Source organism: Grus americana, chromosome 12 (genome assembly GCF_028858705.1).
Source record: "Grus americana isolate bGruAme1 chromosome 12, bGruAme1.mat, whole genome shotgun sequence".
In the NCBI taxonomy this organism is placed as follows: Eukaryota; Metazoa; Chordata; class Aves; order Gruiformes; family Gruidae; genus Grus; species Grus americana.
This window is the reverse complement of record NC_072863.1, coordinates 17,828,496-17,853,862: the sequence shown is the minus strand read 5'-3', so window position 1 is coordinate 17,853,862 and position 25,367 is coordinate 17,828,496. Positions and strand designations below refer to the sequence as shown.

The 25,367-nt window shown below is 41.2% G+C and overlaps 1 protein-coding gene across 5 annotated transcripts in view; it reads right to left on the bottom strand.

The window, feature by feature from the left end:
- The window catches only part of STAG2 (stromal antigen 2), an 82,560-nt gene extending 58,259 nt beyond the window's left edge, over positions 1-24,301 (bottom strand). For 2 of the 5 annotated variants that reach the window (XM_054839957.1, XM_054839961.1), the window contains exon 1: positions 24,085-24,301. The gene's annotated coding sequence lies outside the window, so the exon portion shown is untranslated. Of the gene's footprint in view, positions 1-21,649; positions 21,769-22,709; positions 22,833-24,084 lie in introns of those variants that run through there. The other 3 variants (XM_054839960.1, XM_054839958.1, XM_054839959.1) reach the window with 3 other exon arrangements.
- Between the last annotated feature and the right edge of the window lie 1,066 nt (positions 24,302-25,367).

Sequence of the window (25,367 nt, the reverse complement as noted above, 5' to 3'; positions counted from 1 at the left end):
TGTTTTTAAAGAAACACAACTACTCTATCTTTAGCATATTATTTTTAATTTCAGGGTGTTTTTGAGATTAAAGGAAAGCAATTACCCTTTAAATTCAGAGGTCAAAAGAAAAACAATCCACCATTCTTTATTTTTTAATGTATAGAGAGTTCAGTCGGAAGTTTGAGAAGTTTTTCTGAGAAAAGATGGGTTAATATAAAGCTGCCCACTTCTTTCAGTTATGAGAAACATTTTAAAATGCCAGCTTTCCTACAATTCTCTAGACAGTCAACAGACATTTTAGGAACTACCACCAATTCATTACTGTGAAACAGATGCCTGCCAAAAAATTAATTGCAGAACATAAATTTTATTATTATGTGAATTAACTTAAGCCTTTATATGCTAAGCGTAAAAACTACTCTAGAACCACAGAATCTGGTACAATACACAGCCCACTAAGAAAACAAGGCAGAAGAAAGAAAAGGAAAAAAAAAAAAAAACAGAAGGGAATGTAAGAACCTCTTGTAGATGATCATAGCAAGATATACTTGCTAGGCCACAAACTAGTAAAATTCCTCCTCTACAAGTCTTAGCTGCAGGGAAGGAATAAAGGTAAGAACAGTAGAGCAGCACAGAAGGAGCCAGACAGCAACATAGAAACTTTAAAAAGGTCAGAGAAGAGTGATGACGGACCACGGAACAAGCAGTAATTAGCTACTTGTGAACTTAACTCCCATGGTAAGGGAAGGTCTAAGAACATAGCCAGAGCATTTGAAGGACTGAAGCACAAGAATGGCAGTCACAGCTGTTTAACAACAAAATAAAATGACAAAACACAAACACCATCTAGGAAATTAAAGAGCTTTAACAAGAACCTGAGATATCACTCAATTTACAGAACTCTGCACAGGTCTCCCAGGGAATTAACTCCAATTAAGATCCATGTGTATTAATAAAAATAAGGAAGCATAGTAAGCGTTAAAAACTAGATATCAAGTCTTAGCACTGAATTTACACACAGTAAATGCATATTACCAGTGACAAGCTCTAAAGAAGCCTCTTCACCCTCGTAGTAGTGATACAGAGAAACAGAAAGTACTCCATCAAAATTGATGTTCACATAGCTTTCTCACAAATAAATGCATAAAACTCCTAACACCTAGGACCCAGTTAAGCAAACAGTCCTGGGATTTTACACTGACTACAAAAAAGCCAATCCACAAAGGGCACCTTACCAGTCCAGGCCGAACAGAATATCATCAGGTTTCTCTGTAGCATATACAAATACTAATCTCTTCTTCCCAAGCAAAATAATTGTATGCTATTCTCTATCAGACCATATAATGACATTATTAACTGTATGATGATTACAGACTACAAGTAGCATTCTACAGCAATGAAGGTTTAATCATTCTTTACATTACAGTATTTCTATATTTGATTCTGTATTACAGCCCAACTGACTATACACATTTTAGAATTGCAATCACAGTTGGTCCCCTCAAACCCCCCAAAACACACTAGGGAGAAAATGAAAGTCGTTTTGACTCCAACAGGTGAAAAACTGTATAGCATAAATTGAAAATTTTAACAATAAACATATCTTCATCTGACTTCCCCAAGAATCAATTTCCTTAAGTTTAAATAGAAGGGAAAAGATCATTTTGCAGAGAAAAAGACAATTGTCCAGCACTAGTTCTAGAAGCAGATACCAAAATACTTTCACTTCCTCTAAAAACCCTGAAGAAAATGAAATACTCATCAAGCAATTCACTTTACATATGAGGTGACTCCTTGGAGCAACACAAGCAGCAATTTCCAGCTCATGAAATCTCCAAGTATTTGCTGGATTGTGATATTTACATCCCTCAAGCACTAGGATAACATGATGCCATTAAATAGCTCCCCTTTACCAAAACAATATTCTTGTCCAAAATGGAAGATAGTATTTCTCACTGGAGAGAAGACAAAGTAGTGCCCTGGCTGCCTATTTAAACCAAATATCTCACCAATTAACACATCAAGGTTCACGCACTATGAGGATTCCCTATCCTGAAACAAAAAGAACAAACTTCAGCTTTGATAGCATTCCCAAAATTCACATTAAAATAATAGACTAAAATATTATTTATTATTATTTATCACAGTAGAAGAATGTAAACAAAGTATGACAACATGGGTGTATGCTGTAAATAACAAACAAAAACCAAACAAATAGAAAAAAGATTGAAACCATCAGGGCTGAAATACCATTTGATGTTCTCATATATCACACAACCTCTAATGTGCAATATGTACTTGTTAACAGTTCTCATCTTGGCAACATGAAGGCAAAACCCAAGAATTCTGGATGTGATTTTTCAGTTTTCTGGAGCACACATACAAGATTAAAGCAGGGGGAACAACAATATAAAGCACCTATCTTAAGTATCTTTTTTAAAGAAACTGACTGATCACTAGAAAAAAGGTAGGAACTTTTATCTTCCCTAGGAAAATGAAGAAAAAAACATTTTGTAGAAAAATTCATTTTGTAAAAATCTATCAATGTTTCTGTCAGCAAGACTAACAGCTAGACGGAACTTACACTGGAATGATGAGTACAGGAAAAAAAACCAGCACATGAAAGAAGTCAACAAAAACTAAACACACTAGAGAGACCCTTAATAATGAGCAGGATAGAAATCACAAATGAGAAGGGAAACACTACGTAGTGACCATGTTTAAATATTCAGTACTAATGGCTGATAATCATATTCTGTAAGCAGCAGGAATAGAGGTGTGATGTTGCAAATGCAATAAATCCCCAAGGAAACAATATGTCTTCAAAATGTTCTCTAGAAACTGCTTATGGTTGATTAAAGCAGCATCAATAACGCATATCTAGCCATGCACAGGCAGGTAACAATCACCCCACACTGCTAGTGAGAGAGGAAAACAAGTGAAAGACCATATGACTTGCGTTAACCTTCGCAGTTAAAAGCCAACAAAAGTCAAACCAGCAGTACCACTAATTCTAGTCCCCTCAATCACATGAAAGAAGGGATGCATGTGCAGCTTTTCATGAGTGAAGAGAACTTACTATTAAAAACACATTAAGCCACAATTAGCAAAACACCCTTCTTTCACAGGAAATATTGGTATTTGAGTATTTTTAAATACAGACATAAAATCACTCATGAAGAGCAGTATTTTAAGAAGGAATGAAAATATATTAATTTCCAGTACTTTAAAACAAACCTTTAACAAACTCCTATACATGAGAATTATTTTTTTATATGGGATGCAGGTTACCTGTTTTCCAATAGAACAGCTTGAAACCACAAAGAATAGTGAACACTCACAACCCAAAGCCCAAAAGAAAACTGCAGAGCTGGAATAAAGAAGTATTAATCTTCCTGGTCTTCCCCCAGCCATTTTATAGCAGACAACATTTCTGCTGTGTCTGCTCCGGTGCTGCCTATATTTTTGTATGTGGGGAGAAAGAAAAAGAACAATGCACGCTAACAGATGACATCTAGTTCTTTAAACTAGAGTATTAACATACAGACAGCACTCACACTTGCATCTCTAACAATCTATCCACCCCTGTAGCACAGGCTCCCTACATTCCTGATGATCCTTTACTGATCAAAAGGAAAATCACGAGCTACGCATTTTTGCAAATTTTTTTAAAATCTTCACTTTAACCTGCGACGACTGCCTGGAACTTCTGGAAGGCCTCTGCAATTCTTCTCTAATGAACTTCAAATCCTACAAGCACAAAGAGTACAGGCAGCCAAAGTACAAATCTAGGCAGTAACTCATCAGCTGATTTATCAATGGTTAGTAAGAAAAGCTCTGTCAGGGTTCTAACACTATAAGCAAAACGATGATGTTCGGTGAAATCCATTTGCGGAATGTGTATATATTAAAAAGGCTGCCCACCACAAATATTTGCAAATATGTAACCACTATTTACTACAAAAAGACAACCACTTAACTATACCAAACTTACTCCTTAAAACAGGCTATTAACCCAACAGTTACCCTTCAAACAAGGCAAGCTTTCTATTGTTCCTTGAAAAAGCCACAGTGTTCTCAACCAGTGGTTTAACATAAGAAAAATTACTTTTTTCAATTTAAGCTGCTAAGTTACTAAGAATACTGTGGAATCCAAAACATTTTTCAAGAGACTACCTACTTGAATCTCACATGCTTTAGTCATGTGAAAAAACATTAAGAACCCAAATACATACTTCCCCCCCTGCCCCCCACTATTGGACACTAGTGTAGTTTCCAGAAAAATGCCAGAACAAATGCTACAGACAAGAAATTAGAAGATTTCTTAGAGGGATAAGAGTTTTAAAATAGACCTTTAACCTAGGTATATTGTACGCAGAAATGCAAACAGTTAAATATGGTTGGCCAAAGTATAAAGAACTGGATGACCATCCACTACAGTCAACCTACCACGGCGGTTTTGGCTAGTCTTAAAGAACAACTGAAACATTATGGCACATCCCAGTTTTAAGCTTCCCTCACTAAAACTACATAAACCAAATAGCAACATCATCGACACTCACACATTCTTTTAAAATTCCTCTGCTAGCTTTGCCCTAGTGCAGGAGCTACAGTGCTCATCTAACTTAACCCTAACAAACCCTACTTCCCTCAAGAACTCAGCAACACACCTGCTCTCCAATTTATCTGTGGCCTTCAACAACCACTTTTATAAGCTTGGGGTTTCACAGTACAGTTTATGTAGCACACATTATTGCATGTCCAAGCTAGATGTGAAGCGGTATGCCTTAAAAAGAGAGAGAGAGAAAAAAGGAGGATTATGTGAAATATTTCTAAGAAAATTTTCTGTTATTCAAGAGTGCAATACTGAACTTCTCGCTCTGAAGTAATTAATCATTTCAATTAAAGTTGACTGGTCTAATGTGGAAACCTTTCCTGAGATAGTGAAAAAATGCTTGGTTTTTATCCTCTCCATCAATACATACAAGACAAAAATTAAATTTTAGTCCAAGAACTGCTTTATGAACTTGAATTTATGACCTATAGATTTCCCTACCTGTAGAAATGTGAAGGCCCAAAAATCAACTTAGCTAGAAGCCTAACAATGTATTTTCGGGGGCGGGGGGGAGAGAATGACGGACGGGGGACAGACACAGGGACAGACCAAACACCAACAAAAATTCCCAACACACACGACTTCGGAAACTGCACATCTAACCAAACAAGAGTGAGTGACACAAAAACACGGAAAACATTTTACTTCTCCCTTTCCAGCCTTTTGCCCTAACTGGTACTAAGTGATCAAGTCTACTTCCCTAGGTATAAATGTATCCCTAAAAACCAGTGTCCCCCCCCGGCTTTCTGCAGTTTAGCAGGGTTTTTGTAAAAGGTCCTGATGGAGTTTCCTCTGCCTTGTCAGGACCCATTAGCCTACATCTCCATTATTGACAATTCCCCTGTTTCTACTCACTATGCTGAAGACCATTTGCCTCGCAAGAAGAATTAGTAAACACCAATGCAAGAAAAAGATTATTTTTTTAAATGCAATTAAATAGGGCAGCACTACCATGTCTTTCAGAGAATTCCAAAAGACAGAAGAGTTAATAGTGTTAAAAGACAGATGCTATTCATAAATCTAAATATGTGGGGGCAGGAATGAAGAAGGAGGAAACAAATTAAAATGGCGTGGATAAAGAATTACTTCAGCAATGTAACTGCTACCACATTAGAGTAAGATTATTGATATTCAGCCATGATGAAATGGACAGTACTTAGCTACCATATCATTTAGCCTTTATTAAGCAAAACTAGTAGTACTGACTTTTCTGCAATATCTTGTGCCTTTATTTTAACTAGGCTCTCAATGAAGAGAAATTTAGTATTCTAGTAATAATCACAGCTATTAGAAACTTCAACAATAATATAATTTATGAATTTCATTTTGCACCCTATAAAGTAATACAGGTAGATAACGCACACCAACAGGTATACTCAGCTATACTGTCATCGCACACAGTTCACAAGGAACAACGCTCAGAGGAAGAATAACCCAGTCTATTCTTAGTAACTGTGTGGCATTTTCAGAATAACCATCTTATTCCAAAATTAAGTCACCAGAGGAAGAGTCTAAGCACAGAAAGATCCAATTTACAGGACAGTCAAAAACTGCAGCGTGATACTTAAATCACACCATCTTCCAGTTTTCCGCATAAACATCTGCCTTCTGTGCCAACAGGACACGTGGAAGCACACTGCAAGAGTCCTTCGACAGCGGTACTACAATTGTTAATACTTGGACAAAGTAGTACCATGTCACCTAGTCATGAAAACTTGACATATATTAGACTGACAACTACATTTCTGATAATTTTGCATGAACACATAATGCCAGATCTGTCCTGGACAGAATATAGGTGATTTATCATTAAACCTGTTTGAGAATTATATGCTGATTTTACAAACAGGCAGAATAAGTTAGCACCTTCCTAACATGTAGCTGTGGCGTTTTTGATTCACTGACACTTAAAAGTGCTGCCAGGCCTTTTTCACAAAGGATAGGCAGCAAAATACGATTTTTCTGTAAATTATAAAAACGCAACTAAAAGCAATACTAAAACCAGTATTACAGACAACAAAAGCCCTTACTTTATCAAGGACTGGTTGAATTCAGTGCTTTCTTTAGAAGAACACCTAAACAGGGGGGTGGGGGGAGCCAGGAATGGAGAAAAAGGAACAAGGGGGAGAAAAGATGCAGAAGGCAGCACAGAGCACGTAGCTTCAAATGTCATTGTTACTCTAAAGCATTAAAGTTAAAATACAATGGTATTTAAAAAGGAAAACCAACCCTTACTTACATTGCAGGACAAAGTATCTCCAAGAGTAAAAGATAAACACATTATTTGTCCAGTAAAACCAATACAGACTATAACAAACCAAAATACTGTAGTATATACCCAAGAGTAATGCAAAATAGTGCTTTCAATCACATTACCAAATACCTTCTACTGCATTTTCCTTAAAGACACTCCTTAATGCCTGAAGTTTGCATTTCTTTCAATGCTGATGTACCATTATACTGTGCCATTAAAATATTCTAAACAAGTATTTTCTTACCATTTTTGACAATTTCATTTCTTGGAATTTTATATTTATCTCAAAATAAACTTACTTCCCTCTCCCTTTGATCTCATTCCATGTATATCCATACAAAGACATTCCCTAGCATTGCTTTCTCAAGATTTGAGGATCTAGTAACAACACTGGGGAAATATATTTTTCAAGTAACTTTTTTTGCATGCCAATAACATTTTTTGCTTATTATCATAACAGGATATTAACTGTTCTGATTTGCTATATCATTTCTGAATGTGACAACTGCAATAGTTAAGCTTTTGTATGATGCCCAAAATAGCAGTATTTTTACAGCAATATGCAGCTTATACTGTTTGACATGCCTAACTGATTAATTCCATCATCGACATGCTCCCTGAATAAAATGCAGAATCTTCCTCCATTTTATTTGGAGTATCATCTATTCCCAGAGTGGTGGCTCTGGAAAACCCCTTGAATAGAAGTAACAATATGGTAAAATTTTAGCAGTCTGAGAACACAGATACCCCAGATTTCTAATACTCTAGACTATGTTCTACTGTATTGTGATACACAAGTCCCAACGTACAACCTGCAACACATACCCTTCAACTCTAAATGTCATTAAGTCTTTTGTGCAGAAACTACCAAATCCTAAAAATTAAGTATATATTTAAAATCATCATGCTCTCCAGCAGTTAAAGGTTTTACACTGTTATTATCAAAAACTTAGAATATAAAATGCATTACACATACATTATACAAAATCCATTTTTAAAACTTAAATGCTTCCACTAGTTCCACTTACTCCACTATTTCACAATCTTGGCCTTTTATATGCCTTCTCAAATTGTCATTTACCTTTAGAAAAGGAAGCTGTTCAATGGCAACAACTTGGCCCAGTAACAGTAATTTCAAAATTTTTTCCAGTATTCCTTTCAATTATCAACTGAGAGCACATTTTATACCAATTTGAAAAGACTGCATTAACTATATCTATCCTCCTCTTTGCTAAAGAATGAATGAAACTACAAACAATAACCATAGTAGTTTGATAATACAATAAAATAGATGGGTTGCTACTGGTGAAAGGAACGGTCCCACTGACCCCTTCTCCCTGCATTTACTTCTGGTCATAACTCATCATCAAGGGCACTTGTCAGACCCTTTGTTGAACAACAATCTATTAATTTCTCTTTGAATGAATTAGCTTTCCAACAGCTTAGTAAGTTGAGCTGGCTCTACAGGAGAAGTCCTGTGGCTGGTGCAAGGAAATAGCTCTTTTCAAAATCAGTGCCACACTACAGCAGACATGATCGACTGTCAAATTATGTCGGGGGGGGGGGGGGGGGGGTTAGAGATGTCCATGTTGTTTTCGTAGGCTACAACTGCTGTAAAAGTTGCCATACACTACTCCAAATCTAGCTTATCCTCTCCAGCTACAGCAGTGTGATGCATACTTAGTACAGCACCCAAATGCCAGTACCAAGGGTTATCTAGCCAGCTATGAAACATAAAAGCGTGGGCCCAACGTGCTGCTTTTCCAACAATTAAAAAAAATCATAACTCAATGTTTTGTGCTGTGTGAATAAACAATCTGACAAGCCAATAGTTGATCACCTTTGCCTAAATCCTATCTAAAATGGCAATGAAAGCAGCAGAGATGTGACAGAAATAGAAAGACATTACATCCCTGCTGAACAAAGAATCACTAGTTCATTTTACCAAGTACAGCCAAGAGTGGTCTCATTTAGGTTCTATAATCCATTACTATTACAATGTTTCTTCAACATATCAGACATTATTAAAACCTGCCATTACTCTATATAACGCCAGGACTAGCTTTATTCACAGACAGCACTCAGCACTGAACAGTTTAATACTGTAAGAGTACATAATGAGAACTAGTTCTATTTCTAATGATTTTTGTCATTGATCTGTGTAGCTTCTAAAAACCATGCTATGGCCAGAAAACAAACAAAAAGAAATTTTTTTTTTTACTGCATTCATACCAGAGTTGTTTTGACTAATACTTTGTCAGATGATAATCAAATAGAAATAGTTTTATTCCATTTTAACTGAGATCAGAAGAATTCTTACAATAGTACTAGGCCTGCATATGGGATACTCATGCAGGCTATTAATTTTTGTACAACACTATTTTTCTTAAAAAGCTAGCTACATTTTAGACACTTGGTGAAGGTCAAAAGTCCCAGAGTCATTTAATTTCTAAAGCTACTGAACTTTACAACAAACAAAAACCCCTTCATTAACTAAAACTCAACAGCAAATTAATACGTAACAACCAATTTAAAATTGGTAAGCTCTTTGGTCAAAGACAAAAAGTAGAAGATTAAACCTTCTAATATAGGCTTTTACTCCACAAAATTTATGGTCAGCTTTTAACGTGTTACAAGTTACAACTCAAACTTGCTTACAGACTAATAGAATTTTGGTCTCAAAACTGCAAACTATATATTCCCAGAGACTATACATTACTGTCAGACCGATTTTTTTTTTTACATTAATTTAGGAAATTTCTCTTTCATCTCTCTGCTAAAAGTTTAAGACCAATATGCCCTATCCACCACTTCATTTTCCTTAGTCTTCTGTGTCTCCAAGATGCAACAAAATGCCACAGAAAAGTATCCAGGCCAGTCCTGGTGTGGAAAATGAGAGCTGTTTTAGCACAGTCCCCACCTATACTAAGATGGTCCTGATCTCAGTATTTCTTCCTATTACTCCACACTGTTTCCAGCATGCAGTTTACTGTATAGACCTCTTGCAATTTTTCCTGTTTAATTCCCTAAGGAAAAGTTGGAATGACAAAATGTTGAAGATTAAGTCAGAACTGCTGAAGTCTGTCTTTAAAAGGATGCTTAACATGAAAACATATCCAATCCAATTTGCAAAGACACACATTTATAAATTCATGCATATTACAGTTGTAAACTACCTGAAGAAAAGATTATTTTACAATCTCTACAAAAGACAAACAAGCAGTAAAAAATATGGGTAATACAAGCTAAAACATACAAATGCGTAACTTTCTGTAAAAACTGCCACTCAAAAGGAGCATTTTTATGAATTATAAATCTGTTTGTTTTAAATACATATGCTGATTTTTCAGACACTGCTGCAGCAAAATACCTCCATACAACACACTTTACAGCTGATCAACAGCATAAACAAAACCCAACATAACAGTAATTTTCAGAGTAGAGTATGGGATCCTAGTAAAAATGTACATAGCTGGTTTGGCGTTGTGAGAACCTTACTGTAATCAAAACATTAACAGCTTAATGAATTTGTCATAACCAGTTGTATTTAAAAAATATCAGTTAACTGAAAACTACCATTTGTAATGCCAGAACACAGGGAAAACCTTAATAACTTTTTAGTACAGGTATAGAATAAGTAATTAAAATAATTTTCAACTTCAGACTAGGTTTTAAGAGGAATGACAGTTCTTAAGAAGCAAGCTCAGAATGAACATTATTCTGACAGCATTACTTGTTATGAATATGCTATGACTCCCCAGACTGGAAAGAAATAAACCTTAATATAGCAGAAACAAAAACTAGCACAGAAAAGCTTGAAATACCACACACAAAATGAACGAAATGCCATTCTTTCCAACAGTCAGCATCCTCGAATGCACAGACCTCCTGAGGAGTAGTACTATACTCTATTCATAACTTTTTTCTACATCACACTAGCCAGAAGGGTAGAGTGACAAAAATGGTGTGTTAATAAGATGATAAAGATTATTCTTAACTAGTGTAGTTACATCATTTGGTTCTTTTAACATCAAAAAAAGTAGGGGTCATAACTGGCTGTTACTGATTTATACTGACAGAAATTGGGCTCAAATGTTAAACAGAGATTAGTTAATATTTGCAGAAGACTTTGAACATACAAAATGCTATGTAAGTAGCAAGTATTAAGTCTTCCCACACAGTCATTTTGGCATGCCTCCAAGCAGGGAAGTCCCACAGAAACATTTCAACAGCAGTAAGGAGAAACTGAGAGCGCTCAGGCAATTGGAGCTATATTCACAACAGTCCTTCTAAGGAGCACCTGCAAAACTGGGAGAACCAATGCCCACCAGCCATGCTCACTGCCTTCTACAAATTCAACACCAACAAAGTAACTCCTGTTCCAACATGGCTTATACAAATGGATACTGAACAGCCGGAATCTCTATAATCTTCGCTGAAGCCTAAAATGATCTACAAAACACCAAAAATTTTGTACATGTGGCTTTCCCGTTGTCTAGTATTTCTGACCAGACTACAAAGTCAAAAAGCAGAATCACAGCCTACAGTGTAGCTGTCAGTTTGATTATTCACACAGAAGCTTATTTTCAACAAATCATAGCTTCTGCCTAGAGCAGACCAGTTTCCCCAGATCTAAATTCTGAAATGGTGAGGAATTAAGCAATGAATCGCTATGCAATAGTTTCTCATCAATAACAACAGTAAAGCTCTTCCCGAACACCTAAATAAAAAAGCCAGCATCTTCTTAGCGAGTTGAAAAAAATCAGAGGATTCCACATTCTAAAAACACTGTGCAAGTCTTCTTCCAAGAGTGAAAGAAAACAAAATGCTCTGAACTGAGCCTACATTGAGGTAGAGAGGAGAGGCAGGCAATGTATTCAGGCATCATTTGGTTAATTTTCAGTATCTCTGAAGGACACTATTAATATTTTATGAGATTAAAAAAGGGTGTGTCTGGTTTAATTATCAGGTACTCCCAGAGATGAGACCTGTAGCCTCAGCATGCCCCAAAAACCTCAGAAGCTAAGAGGAAGATTAGTTGGGAGGGATGGGACTTAAGATCATTGCATAGGATGGTCTAGATTCCATAAAGAGGCTGTACAGAGATCTCACGTATAGAACTGGCACTGCAGCTTCCATAAACCACGGAAAACTCAAGAGTGCAAAGGCTCATAATAAGATCTAACCACAACAGGCTGGTAAGCATCCAACTGAAGGAGGAGGTCTAGCAGGGTTTTGACAACAGCATCTAATTAACCATGCTAAGGCTGGAAGAAAATCTTGAGAGGAGGAAACCCTTCTATAACCATTCCTAAGTCTCCTCTTACCCTGTCCATCACATTCCAAGTAACACCTGCACAACTTCTAACCAGTGCTCAGACTGAAACCAAAGAAAAAAGTACATGATCTTTCTTCCTACCTGCAAAAATTAATGCAAATCAACAGCACTCCTGAATTTCCTTGCAGAGCTCTAATTGATCTATGACAGACTATGTAACATTTCAGAAAAAAAAGATAAAATGGAGATCGCTACAAAGATTAGAGGATTACTTTTGGAACTGGCATATCGCCCAAATGGTTTTTAAGAGTAAGATCAGGTAGAAAAGTAGCACATGACAGCAGAAGTCAAGTTTTATTTTCCTGGTCCTAAGCTACGGAAAACATTCACGCTACAGTTGGATCTGGCAACTGATACAACACTTCAACTACTGAAAGGGATAGTCCCCCTCGATTCTATATTCTCACTGGCCAAAAGCTCCTGTGTCCTTTTCCCTGCAGAAGCAGCACCCATTTGACTCCACAGAGATTTAATCCACAGAAAACTACCCCTCTTCACAGTTTAGCTCCTTAAACCATTTCATCTATGGGGTTCAGATGGGCAGAAAACACAGAACAGAAAGACGTGGTCGGGACAGAGACAGGACCGCTCTATTAGCAGCAGCTAGCCATTGAACTGGCCTGCTTCCATGGTGAAAGCACACCTGCCGTAGCTTGAAGGGAAGAAGTATGGAAGGAAGAAGACTATGAAAGAGGGAGGAAACTCTGCATGTGGAATTTTATGTTCAAAAATTGCTTCCAGTTACGTAACTGCCCAATTCTGTTCTTTCACATCAGTTCAGTAACTAGTCTCTCCACCAACTATGCCTGTAGTTAAAAAAAAAAAAAAAAAACAGCTTTCCATTTTCAGTGGATTGCCAGCTTGATTTCTGTCCTCCAGATCCCCCCCGCAAAAGGCTTTAATGATTAATTTTTCAATTCCTAACTTCATCAAACATTTAAGACAAACATTTGCACCTTCCACATCTCACAGGACAATGTATTCCAAGATTAAGATTTAACATAAAAGCCATTATTTTATACCTTATGTAGCTAGTAACTCAATGCCAACATACTCTGTAACAGAAACAAAAAAGTGAAGGTGATGCAACTGGACACAGAACATACTTTTGAAACTGTTCTAGTAAGCATCAACATATTCTTACACTTTCCTATGTTCCCCATCTTCTTTGGTATACTTTCCTTCATCCTGGTAATCCTATTTCATCTTCTAGGATTTGATATACTGTCGAATAGTCCTTACTGTAAAGGAACTCAAAAACTTCAGTAAGTTTGTTAAATCCCCAAGCTACCAAGAACATAGACTCAATCTTGCATCCAAAAGAACTGTTAGAATTTTTCCATGCTTCTCTTCATTGGGATAGAGGAAGACTAAATCCATTTGTAGGATTATGCAAGAACACATAAATCCTTTCGGTAAACAAAACTTCCCTAACCAGTTCTGAATGCAAGGTACACTTCACATAGTTTATCCCCCCCTACCCCCCCGCACAAAAAGGAAAAAATTCAAGAATTCAATTTTACACATATTGTTTCTGCTTTTAGGGGTGAATATGAAGAAACTTAATGCGTGACCTACTGTATATGAAGAGGATGATTGACTGTATTTTCTTCTATCCACAGTGTTGTTGAACTGAAAGTTTCTAAAAATGTTTTTGACATTTTTATATCATACTGATGTATACAACCTGTGTCTTGCCACCTTTGAAAATTTGTGCTTAGCAGCAACTACTGCTTCGAGGCACAAATATACTCTCCAAGTACACAACTTTATTAACTTTCATAAAACCATTGCATTGCTGAATAGAAATTGAGCAGTATAACCAGAAAGACAACGTAATGCAGCAAAAGAAATAAAACGCCTTAAGGCTGATTTTTCTGATTATTTTTCAACTGTCAAGCAACAGGTCTTGCAGTTTACAAAATCTGTTCTATTTCACAGTAGAGTAGTAATATAGCATAAACACACTGCTACATCAGCAATACTTTTTAATTCATAAACATTTTAAAAAATAAATACCAATATAAAAGTGTCAGATTTGAAAATACAGCTTATCAAAGTAAGTCGAATGGAAGCCCACTTAATAAAACAAGACCAGCTTAAACATGAAACATTGAAGACAAATGTAATCCAGCAGCAGATGCGGAAAAAAATCCCACACCCATTTTTCTATCATCATTGAAATATTTGCTTTAATAAACCATCTCTCTGGTAAATCCATAGGCAAAGGCCAGTTTCACCTTTTTTTTTTTGACCAATCGTTTATTAGGCAACTAACGACAGATCTATAGTACAGATGCAAGACATACTTGTGCAGCTTTCCTTTCTGGTTACCATAGTTTCAAATGAACTGTAGATTTCTAGAAATAATACTTATGAGAAGGAATAAAAATATCACTGCTTAAATACAAAAACTGCAAGAAGAATCGTTTTGATCAGTGTATGAATGACACTTAAGTGAACAGGTAATTCTTAGGAAAGGAAGTTTTGTTTGCAAGACCTTGTCATAGATAGTGAAGCTTGAGTGCGGACAGCAGGAGAAAAATAAAGATAGTAAATGCAACTAGAGAGAAGAGGAAATTAGGCACCAAAAAGTCATTCTGTAGCCATTCACCTCTCTCTTTTTCAATAATTCCTAATAAAAAACACAATCAGTTCTAAACCAGGTCATTAGCTTCCCAAGCCTCCATCACCAAGGAATACTTTCCAAACATATACTGGGGGGGTGGAAGGGCATGAATCTTCATAGGATTTTAAGATGACTTTAGATCTGAAATAAAAAAATACCTTCCAATAAGACTAGCATAGTAGGTTGCCGGAGAGATTGTGGAAACTCCATCCTCTGAGATAATAAAAACTTAACTGGACAAACTTTAAGCAGGAGGTTGGACTACACCTCCAGAGAGCCTTTCCCTCCTGTATGATTCCATGACCTAGAACACAATTTTTTCATTGTGGTTATCACTTCCAGGAAACAACTGACCATCCACAATGCAAAGCTTTCTTTTATGTGGAATTAAAAGAAAATATTTTGAATATAGTTTTCAAACAGGTACATAAAGCAACGATAAAAATAAAACAGTATATGGTAGCACACCAAACTGGAACTTGCCTGTAAGAATATAGTTCCCATCCCAAAATAGTACAAAATAACAAAATTTTAAAAATACTTATGTTATTAATCTTAAATTATGACTATCACAGTCTTTCCTTTTCAACTATATGTAAAGCGTGTTCTTTACCCTAAATCAGGATACAATAGTCCGTATCAATTCTACTTCCTATTTGTCTGCCACAAGCATAGCACGGCCATAAGTAGCCAATGGTCACTTTTGTTTTGAAAAAAAAGTCTCTATCAAATTTCCTGTTTTCTCCCTTGGAAAAAGCATAATTAATCAGTTTTCTGTTTCCAAGAAGATCAGAAGTGAAATGAAAAATATTGCTTATGGTCAGGATGTACCGCCTGATTACTCAAATTAAATTAGTTGGCCACTATGTCCATAACTATAAAAAATATCTTATTCCAGGACTCATGTCATAAAATCACCTTCAAATTAAAAACTAGACACCTCAAATGCACCCTACATGAATTACAAAACTGTGTTCCTGGCATTTACTACTTACATTGGGGGTTTTTTTGTAACTTCGGTTATCAATTTATTATCTTACTATGGGCAATTGAATATAAGTAACATATAAAAAATACAGATCTGCAGTATTCACATCCCTATTCCATACAAACTCTCCTCATACTGAATACTCCCTGATGGAAGATCACACTCTGACAAATAAAATCAACCAATTATATTACTTGCATATTATCTGTTTAATAAGACTTGATATGGTCCAAATTTCCAGAGTTGATCCTTCTTAAGGGATGAACTGGAAGTTTTACCTAAGGGAATAACAGGTAATTGCACAAAAGACAGAAAACCCTTATCCTGAACAGCTTATTTTTGTTTGCAAAGTAAAAGTCAATCTTGTTTTCCCAGATGAGATACTGCGAGGAAGATATTATTTCAAAAACTTAGGCTGAAATCCTATGTTAAGTAAAAAAATGCAATTCAGCCATAACCAAGAACTGCAACATTACCTCCAAATCAAAAATATTCATCTCCTTCTAGGCAAATCACATGTATTAAGTAATAGAAAAATAACTGCTTAAAGTCATCTTTGCTATGTGACTACACGTACTACATCACCACATCTTCCCAGAAAGCATCAAATTGACAAGTGTGTACACTAAATGATGCCTGTCAGTGGGGTACTACTGGGGGAGGGAGAGACTCAGGGGAATCCTGCAGGTAAGGTGAGTTGTCCTGCAGATCACCCTAAGCTAACTCACTGGCCAGAAGTTGAGCAGCGTTTCACCAAACCTTGGCAGCAACTCAAAGTCAATCTTGGAATGCAATCCCAACTCAACAAGACACGAATTCCTGAGATTTATTGTTTCTTTTTTAAGTGGTCAGTAGTTCCAGAAATGTTTTGTACTTTCTGAAGTGTCAATATATTTGATTTATTTTCATGATTTTGCTAATAGAAAACTCTGAAATTTGGACTCCAGCTACACTACTTCTTATTAATCTAGACCACTGCAGACATAGGTGTTAAATGGCAACATGTATCATTTGAGACTTTTTTCCAAAATATAAGCAAAAGTCACTGGCTTGCCCCATCAACCCTAAAACAATGGGAACACATGCAAATAAACTTTCCTCTCTAGCAGCCACACAGAAGCACTAACAAAAAACTGCTGTAGAAAATATTCTACTGACTTCTAGTGCCACACATACTCCCTTGCCCTAATCCAATTATTAACCTTTACTGAAGTAAAAGCATAGAAAAGTAAAATGCATAAAAGGTTGTAAAAGGGCAGGACTAATAAGCCATCAGATTCAGAGCCATAATAAAACATTCATCTACCAAAAAAAACCCCCCACCCAAAAAAACCCATTCAGCCCCCAAACCACCAATGCACACTCTCATCTCTGGATACTTGGGTTTGGGTGGGTATTGTGATTAAAGTCTCAATCGCAGATCACAATCTACCCTCAAATATATGCCAATCTTCTAACATTTACTCACTGTTCTGATTACAGTCTTTTTAAAAAATAAGCCCTCCGGAGAGGGAGGATATAGCTAATTACACAATCAAAAAAATGAAGATACAACAATAAAGTACATACCTGGACATAAAATGTGTACCTGGATAAAGCAGTTACATAGCAGCTAACTTAATTTCCTTCTGAAGTCACAATAAGACAGGAGATAACTGCATACAAATGCAGTCCTATACGCCCTTCATTTCTGATTCAAAGTGGGATAAAGAAGTTTAAAACCAGACTATGCCTGTGCTCCTTCACACAATTCTGTAGCCAGTAAAGGCTAGGAAAGAGCTGTCGCATGAAATCCGAGGGGGTATCTTGGGGGATCAAATTTTCCAACATCCTTTTCTCTAAAATTGGGTGCCAGATTGCTCTTCAGATCTGACCAGTTGAGGGAAAGTGTTTGTGAGATGAAAGAAAAGAAACATCTCGCTTTCCCTTCTTCTCAAGATCTCACAGATCTGAGCTTTTCTTAATAGTGCAACACTTGGAGATAGAGATACTGAAAAGGGATAGAGTATACTGTGAAATATCACAATGGCATAACCCATCAAATACAGGACTCTGGTCTAGTCTTAGTGATCCCTGCCATCAAACAGAGAGGATCAAGAAAAGAGAGCACAGTTTTTGTGTTGATACCTGAACAGTGAAACATCTTCCTCAAGATAGAAGACAGTCAGAGAACAGCCCCTCAAGCTTCCCAATTTGAACAAGTAAACATTAGCCCTACATTTGTCTCTGGTGATCTAAATGAGGGCCACCTTCAGAAGTCTCCCTTACTTTGTATTTACTCAAAAAAAACAAAAAAAAATCCAATTTCACCAGATTCTTATGAACTGCAAGATGAGAAAACTTAAAATAATTTCTAATTAAAACCAACATATGATTAAAAGTACATTTTTCATCTCCAACTCTCAAAACATAAGTTTTCACTGTATCCCTCATAAGTAAATATCTGATCTTGTTAAAAGTCACATCAGATTTCAAGGCTTACCTTTAAACTACAAAGATACACAACTTTTGAAAGCAGATTTTTTTTTCTAATATAAAAAGCCAACTGAAGTCACTGAACTTCATAGAATGAAATCTGTTCACAGAATGGTGGAAGACTTTAACTGGTTGACTCCAGAAAGCAGTGTGTTAGAAAAAACCAAATGCTAGCGCAAGAGCTTCAGTTACGTTGATATAATACCGCAAAGACAAAGCAAAACTCCAAGCCTTGCTACCCCCCCCCCCCGACTGCCCCCAGGCATGGCTGTCCCACGAAGACCCCTCCCAGACCTCCGCAGCGCCCTCTGGGGTGCAGGGTCGGCCGGTGCAACAGCAGCGACCCGAGGCCACGGAAACTGCGACCGACTCGGCAGATCCAGATCTTGCTCCAGGAGGAGCCCAAACCTGAGCAGACTGTAGCGAGTAACTCGGCACACTGTGAACTTCTTCCTGGCAGGAAGGACTCTGATACCTTAACCAGGAGGTTTAATCTGCCTGTAGCCACCAGGACAGGTCAGGAGGCAGGAAGAGGACCAGAGCACATCAAACCGCCAGGGCCAGTGTCAGAAGAGCTATGGGAACATGAAGAAATCCCATTTTTACTTACCCTCTGACTTTAAAAGTGGAGGTGATCGAAAACATTGGATGGCATTGAATCTAAACCAACACCTATATGTCACCATTTAAGTTTTCGTGATGCATACGGAAAACAGTTCTTTCCATGTCTTCATAGATTTGTTGTGTATAAGCTTCCTATTTTCCAATCTAAAACTGCAATTCCCTGCTCACCCCAGTTTCCCAAGGACTGCGTTATCACTGCATTCTCTCCTCTTCTTTGTCAATGATCTTCATATAGGGAAGCTGAAGTTTTCAGAATGTGAATGGTTTAAGTAATACTGAGAAAGTGAGCAGAGCTTATTTAAGAATATTAAACTGATATGTTGATGGCTGCTATCAATCACTTCTTTCCATTAAAGACAATTACTCAAGCAGATGAAGCTCTTGGAAATTCTAGCATCTAGCTGACAGAGACACAATCTACAACACACTGCTTTTCCAGTACGTTTTCTTAATTCCTCACCCCCCCCCCAAAAAAAAAAAAACCCAACAAAAAACCAAATCACACAAACAAAAAACCCAACAGTACCATTTTGGAAATTCACACCTACAACATTCTCCTAAGTTTTCAAACTAATGGGAGAAAAAATAGTCACACTGTAAGCAGAGACCACGCTCAGTTCAAAACCTCATCTCATTTGACAAAACACATCATTCCAGTAACAAAACCAAGAAGTAACCAGCAGAACTATTTGCTTACTTTTGGGGATTCATTTGGTGAAAATAAGCAACCAAAGCATTTAATGTTTCCGTAAAACATACAACCTGCTTATGCTGGCACAGAAGTTCCAGAAATGTCTCCTATAGTATTTGCCTGCAGCAAAACAACCGAGACAGTAACACCACAAATGAAAATGACAAATGAGGACTCTCAAATCGTTCTAAATTTGAACCATAAGTGACAAAGAGCAATCTAATTAAAAAAAGTTCATAATGCTCTGATGTGTCGCTCCCACCAACAAGAGCACGCACTTTCAACTGGTTTGTTCCCTGCAGCTATTTTCTACAGGAGACTGTAGTAGGATGTAATATTCAAGAGAAGCTGTCTACATTACTGTTTTTAAAAATAATTCAGTTGCTATTGATAAGTTATACTGAAACAAAAGTAAAGAGACCATTTAACTGACAATTCTATTTCCACATCTTCCAAGTGGAAATTATTTCATTCTGCACATTTATGCCTTTAAAGACTTTAACATGTAAAGCTGGAATGTGATATACTTATGGAATTTGAGTTAGACTACCAGCCAGCTAATTGAATAGTCCTATTTTAAAAATGGAACGTTCATCAAGTAGCACAATACATTTTTAAACCAAATATTTTAACAAGCTATGAACCTACCAATCTTTTGTCATTTCACAGAACCTATTTTTTTTAAATACATTAAAGTATCACAGGATTATTAATTTTAACCAGCTTACTCAAACTAATAATTTCAGCTTTCAATTACAAAGCATCAAGACTGTATGTCTAAGAAGAGATCTGTACATAAATTTTAACTAGTCTTCTTAATTACAAGTTTAACAAACCCTTACATTGCTTATTGACTTTGCTCAGTATTATTTACCTCAAACCATAAATGGATGAAAAAGCTCCAAAAATATAACTCTGGCCCAAGTACGTAACTTGGGAAATACCTGAGCACTATGAAGTTTCACAGGAAAATTAGACTCTCTCCCATCCTCCAGTTCCGAATTTACGCTTATAAAACATCCAACGTTATTTTTACCACAGTTAACGTAATACAAACAATAGCAACAGAAATTCACAGATTTCTCTCACAGGTTGCATAAAACCCACCTGTAGATGACACCATAAAACGTAACAGGTTTTGCTGAGAAGGGCCCGCATGAGCCCCATTGGTTACGGAGCAAGATCTATCTGTTAGAGATGGGAAATAATTCATATTTTTCTCCTTTGTATAGCTTTGAAGCTTTCTTAGTCTTTGTTTAATTAATCAGAATGGTATGGAAATTCCACCCCATTGACCTCCAGTGCTGAAAGCAGCAAAAAGACGAAGGTTTATGCTAACAGCATGGCGGCTTTCTCACACCTTGTTTCATTTTGTAATGAAACTGTTATCATGGTTATAAGGCAAAAGAAAGTGTTACCCAGCAAAGAGCCTCATACAAGGTCTGTGGCATTCTGCGACTGATCACCAGCAAGATTTACCCGCAAAATTAAGAGTTGGGGATAATGAGCAAGCAATACCAAGAAGCCAGAGATTAACGTCCGTCAATTGCACAATCACTTGCGGTATTTATTTACCTGCGCATAACCAACCAGCCTGCACATGGGTATTCTGTAAGTCCTGGACAGTTCAATACCAGATAAACATTCAAGGAATAATAGTAAATATGTGAATAAATACTCTATTTAGGGAAAGGAAAATATGAAAAAGGAAAAAAGTTGTTTCAAATGGCCAAGCATTATAAACAAGAAGTTATCAATCACAAATCGAGAGTGAATTGCTAAGAGTCAACAGTGAGACCTATGCTTGGAGAACGTCTTACTCTAGGAAATGCTAGGAACTCTAGTTTCTGGTCATTTAGAACAGGACTGAACAAAACTCCCAGACAGCATAACAACACTCGTACAACGGCTTCGAGGGAAGTGATCCAAAAGGCGTTTTCCTCCCCTTCCATTTCGACAAAAACCAACAGCACTGAGAAGACGTGGAAGCTATTTCCACGAGGTGACCTTTGCGCTGCGCCAGCTTTCTCCAACAGCTGCGCTCCCAACACACCTCGGGCAGCGCCGGCCAAGAAAGCCCCTCCGCTCCTCCGAAGGTAAACGCAATCCGCCGAGAGCGCGGCGGCCGGGGCCCGGCGGAGGTGTCCGGCCGGGGGCTGCCCGCCGCGGGGCGCGGGAGGAAGCCGCCGCCTCCCGCCCGGGCGCTGGCCAATGGGCAGGCGGGCGGAGGGCAGGCGGGCGAGGCGGCGGCGGCCCGGAGCAGGCCCCGGCGGGGCCGCGTGTGACGCACTTCGGTAACCCGACTCCCCGCCCCCGGCACGAACCGCCGCGCTGACATGGCCCCTCCTCGCCCCACCGAGGGAGACGGCAGCGGGGCGCAGCGCAACCTCGGCCGCCCCGGGTTACCTCCGGGCACTGCTGCTGCTCCCGGGGGAGGCGAGGGAAAACGCGGGGTCACACCGCCGGATAAGGCGCCTAATGAGACCGGACACGCCAGGGTGTGGCTCCGGGGGAGCACACGGGAAGAGAGCGCTTACCCAGGGGGGGCAGCAGTGTTACCCAAGCTGCCGAAAACTAATTAAAAACAACAAAAAAAACCACCCCCAAAAAACCCACCCACAGTAACTACAGCGCAGGACTCGCCGGTTATTGAAACTTTGTGTTAACTCCGAACGCCGCATCCCGTGGGAAGACGACAGCAATAGCCAAGCCAGGGCAGTCCAATAAAAAAAAAGCAGCGAAAAAGGGAGCCGAGCGCTCTCGGGGATGAGGGAAAAAGAAATACATTGAGGTCGGCCGACCCCCGATTTCCACGGGACGGAGGGATTATACAACGCTACCCGCGATCGAGGGAGGCATGGAGGCAGTTCGGCGGAGGGGCCAGCGGTGCCAGCACACCCAGGCACCGGGGATGCGATCGGGCAGGGAGAGAGGAACATCCGAAAAACAGGGCCGCCCAGCCATCCGCTGCCGCTCTCCGCCGCCGCTCACTCCTCACTCCCCTGTCCCTCCAAGTCCCTCACCACGGCAACAACTGTATTTTTTTTTTTAATCCGTGTAGAGAAAATAAGCGCCCAGAAAAGAGAAACACCAGGAAAGCTCTCGCTTCCTACCTGGGCAGGGTTCAGCTCAGTTCAGTGCGTGCCGAGGAGGAGGGGGCAGAGGAGCACTATCTAAAACAAAAGTGGCGCCAAAACCCCCCAGTAAGAAGCATTCTTCTTCCTCCTCCTCCTCCTCCCCCCCTCCCCCACAAGGGCCGGCGAGCGCCCAGCGGGGTTCCTGCAACACGCGGCTCCCGGCATCGGGCGTCCCCGGCACAAGTTGGCAAGCGCCCTTTCTTTACAGAAAAAAAAAAAAAATAAAAGAAAGCCGAACGGAAACTGCCACAACTCTTCCTCTTAGCGGGCAGCCGCCGAAGAGCTCCCCCAAAGTCACTCGGAGGGGAAAACTCGCCCCACAAAGGCCTTCCCCGACCTGGACGCGGGGGGAAGGGGGGGCGCGGGCGGGGGTCGCCAGCTCTTTCGGGGGAGGCAGCGAAGGGAGGCGAGGGGCAAAGGAGCAGGTCAGTCCCCACGTCCTCACTTGGGCCGACGGAACTCGCTCTCGCCAGCCCTCCAGCCCCGTCACTCGGGATGAGGCGGCCGGAGTTGCCCCAGCTCGGCCGAGGCGGGGAAGAGTAGACGGAGGAGAGAAACCCCGATCCCTCGGCACTTTCCTCCGCGAGGAAGCCGCCGGGAGCGGGCTAGCAGGAAGAGCTCAGGTGCTGGGCGGCGGGAAGGAGGGGGAGCGCTGTCAGGGGTGGGAGTCCCCTCTCCCCGGCCTCCTCCGACACTCCACCCCGGGGCACCGGCAGCCGCCCCACCATTTTCTCCTGCGCGCCGCGCGGCCCAGCGCTCTTCCCCCCCCCCCCCCCGAGGGCGGCCCGCTCCGTCCGCAGCGGCTCCGACCCCCCTTCCCCTCCCTCCCCACCCTCCGAGCGGCCCGGCCCGGCTTGCCCACACACACACCCCACACACACACAATGCCCGAGTCCTCCATCTTGCCAGCAGCCCCTGCTCAGCTCGGGAGAAGGGGGGAGGAGGAGGAGGAGAAGGTGGTTCTCCATTTTAGCTCGCCGAGCGCTGGGCCCAGCCTGCCCGCGGCCGGCTCTGGGGAGGAGGAACGGGGCTCTGGGCGGGCAGCGGGGGCCGCTTTCGGCGCCCTCTCGCTCTCTCACTCGCGCTCCCGCTCGCGTCCCCCCTCCCCGCCGAGGCGCGCTGGGAAGGGGGGGTGGGGAAGCGGGGGGCTGGAGTGTTTTCGCGGCTCGGCCCCGCCGTCCTCCATCTTGGCTGCGCGGAGTCCCTGTGGCCAGCCGGCCTAGCGCCCCGCGCCGTCCCCGCAGGCCCGGAGACCGCGGGCCCCGTCCGGGCCTCTCTCCGCAGCCACGCACCGCGATCCCGAGTCCCCCCTCCAAACTTCCAGAAGCTTCGCCGCCATTTTCTAACTTACCTTGCCCAGTGTCGGCGTAGGCAGCGAGGAGGCCCAGGCTCGTAGCTCCGCTCCTATATCCCCGGCCCGGCTGCCGGTTGCGCGACCAGCCCGGCCCGGCCCGGAGACTTGGCCGCGGAGGGGGAGTTTGGGGAGGGCGCGGGGCGCGGGCAGGTTATTTAATTTGGCGGCGGCGCTGGGGATTGTTTGGGGTGTTCGCTGCTCGGCGGCTCGCGAGCGAATGGAGGGCGCAGGCGCCACCTGGCGGCCACCGAGCGAGGCCGGCTCTCCTGGGCGTGGGGCGACACCTGCCGGCCGCCCGCGGCGGGGCCGCGCCGAGCGGGGTAAACAAGGTGCCGCGCATGCGCGGGCCGCCCGGCCGCTTTCCCCCCGCCCCCGCCGGCTCGCGAGCGCGGGGGGTTCGGCGGCGGAGGCTGCACGCGGGGCCCGGCTGAGGCGGCGGGAGCGGGAACGCCTGAGGGGGAGCGGGGCAGGACGGGGCCCGACGGGCCGAGGCGGCGGCGCCCGGCGGTCTCCCGGGCGGTGCGGGCCCGGCCTCGGCCTCTTCCGTGCGCGGCCGGCGGAGGAGGCCCCCAGCTGCTGGCTTCATTCTCAGGGCAGGATCGGGTAACCGAAACACGAGGACGGCCTAAAAAGGAGAGCTGCGGCCTGCGGAGCCGGAGGGACGCGCCCGGCCTCGCACAGGCACTCGCGAACGCGGGGCCTGATGGCCTTTCCCGTTGCAACGCAGAAGAAATTAGAAAATAATTGTTCAGCACAGGCCAAGTTCAGTCTTTGTAGAAATAATCCAACTTGCAGTTTTTCCTCGCTAACTGCTGCCATTGACTGCAGGTGCTTGAAGGCGAGGAGCCAGGGACGGGAGGGTTACGCCGGGAGGCTGCCCTGGCCCGGGTCCTCGCCAGTGCCAAGCCACCGCTGGCTTTTCAGAGCCAACCCCAGCTGATCTGTCCTATCTTCATTCATTTGGCATTCAGGAAGCAAAGTCGTGTGCGAGGGAGCCTGTGGTTTTGAAGATAAATTTGCAGTTGCCCACATGGATGCAGGGTGCCTTATCTTGAGAACTGCAAGCTTGTGTGGCGATACAAGCAGAAGCAATGTTTGCTGCCGCTGACAATATTTCTTGTGGTTAGGAGGAGCATTCTGAAACGTTTGCTGCTGCTGCCCATCATTAAGTGCATTCCCAGTTTATATGAGCGTTTGCTCGTCAGCTCTGAGTGCAATTCCTTTTTTCTCCCTCCATGAAGATTGATACAAACCTGAAATGATCCCATATAAGCAGCATA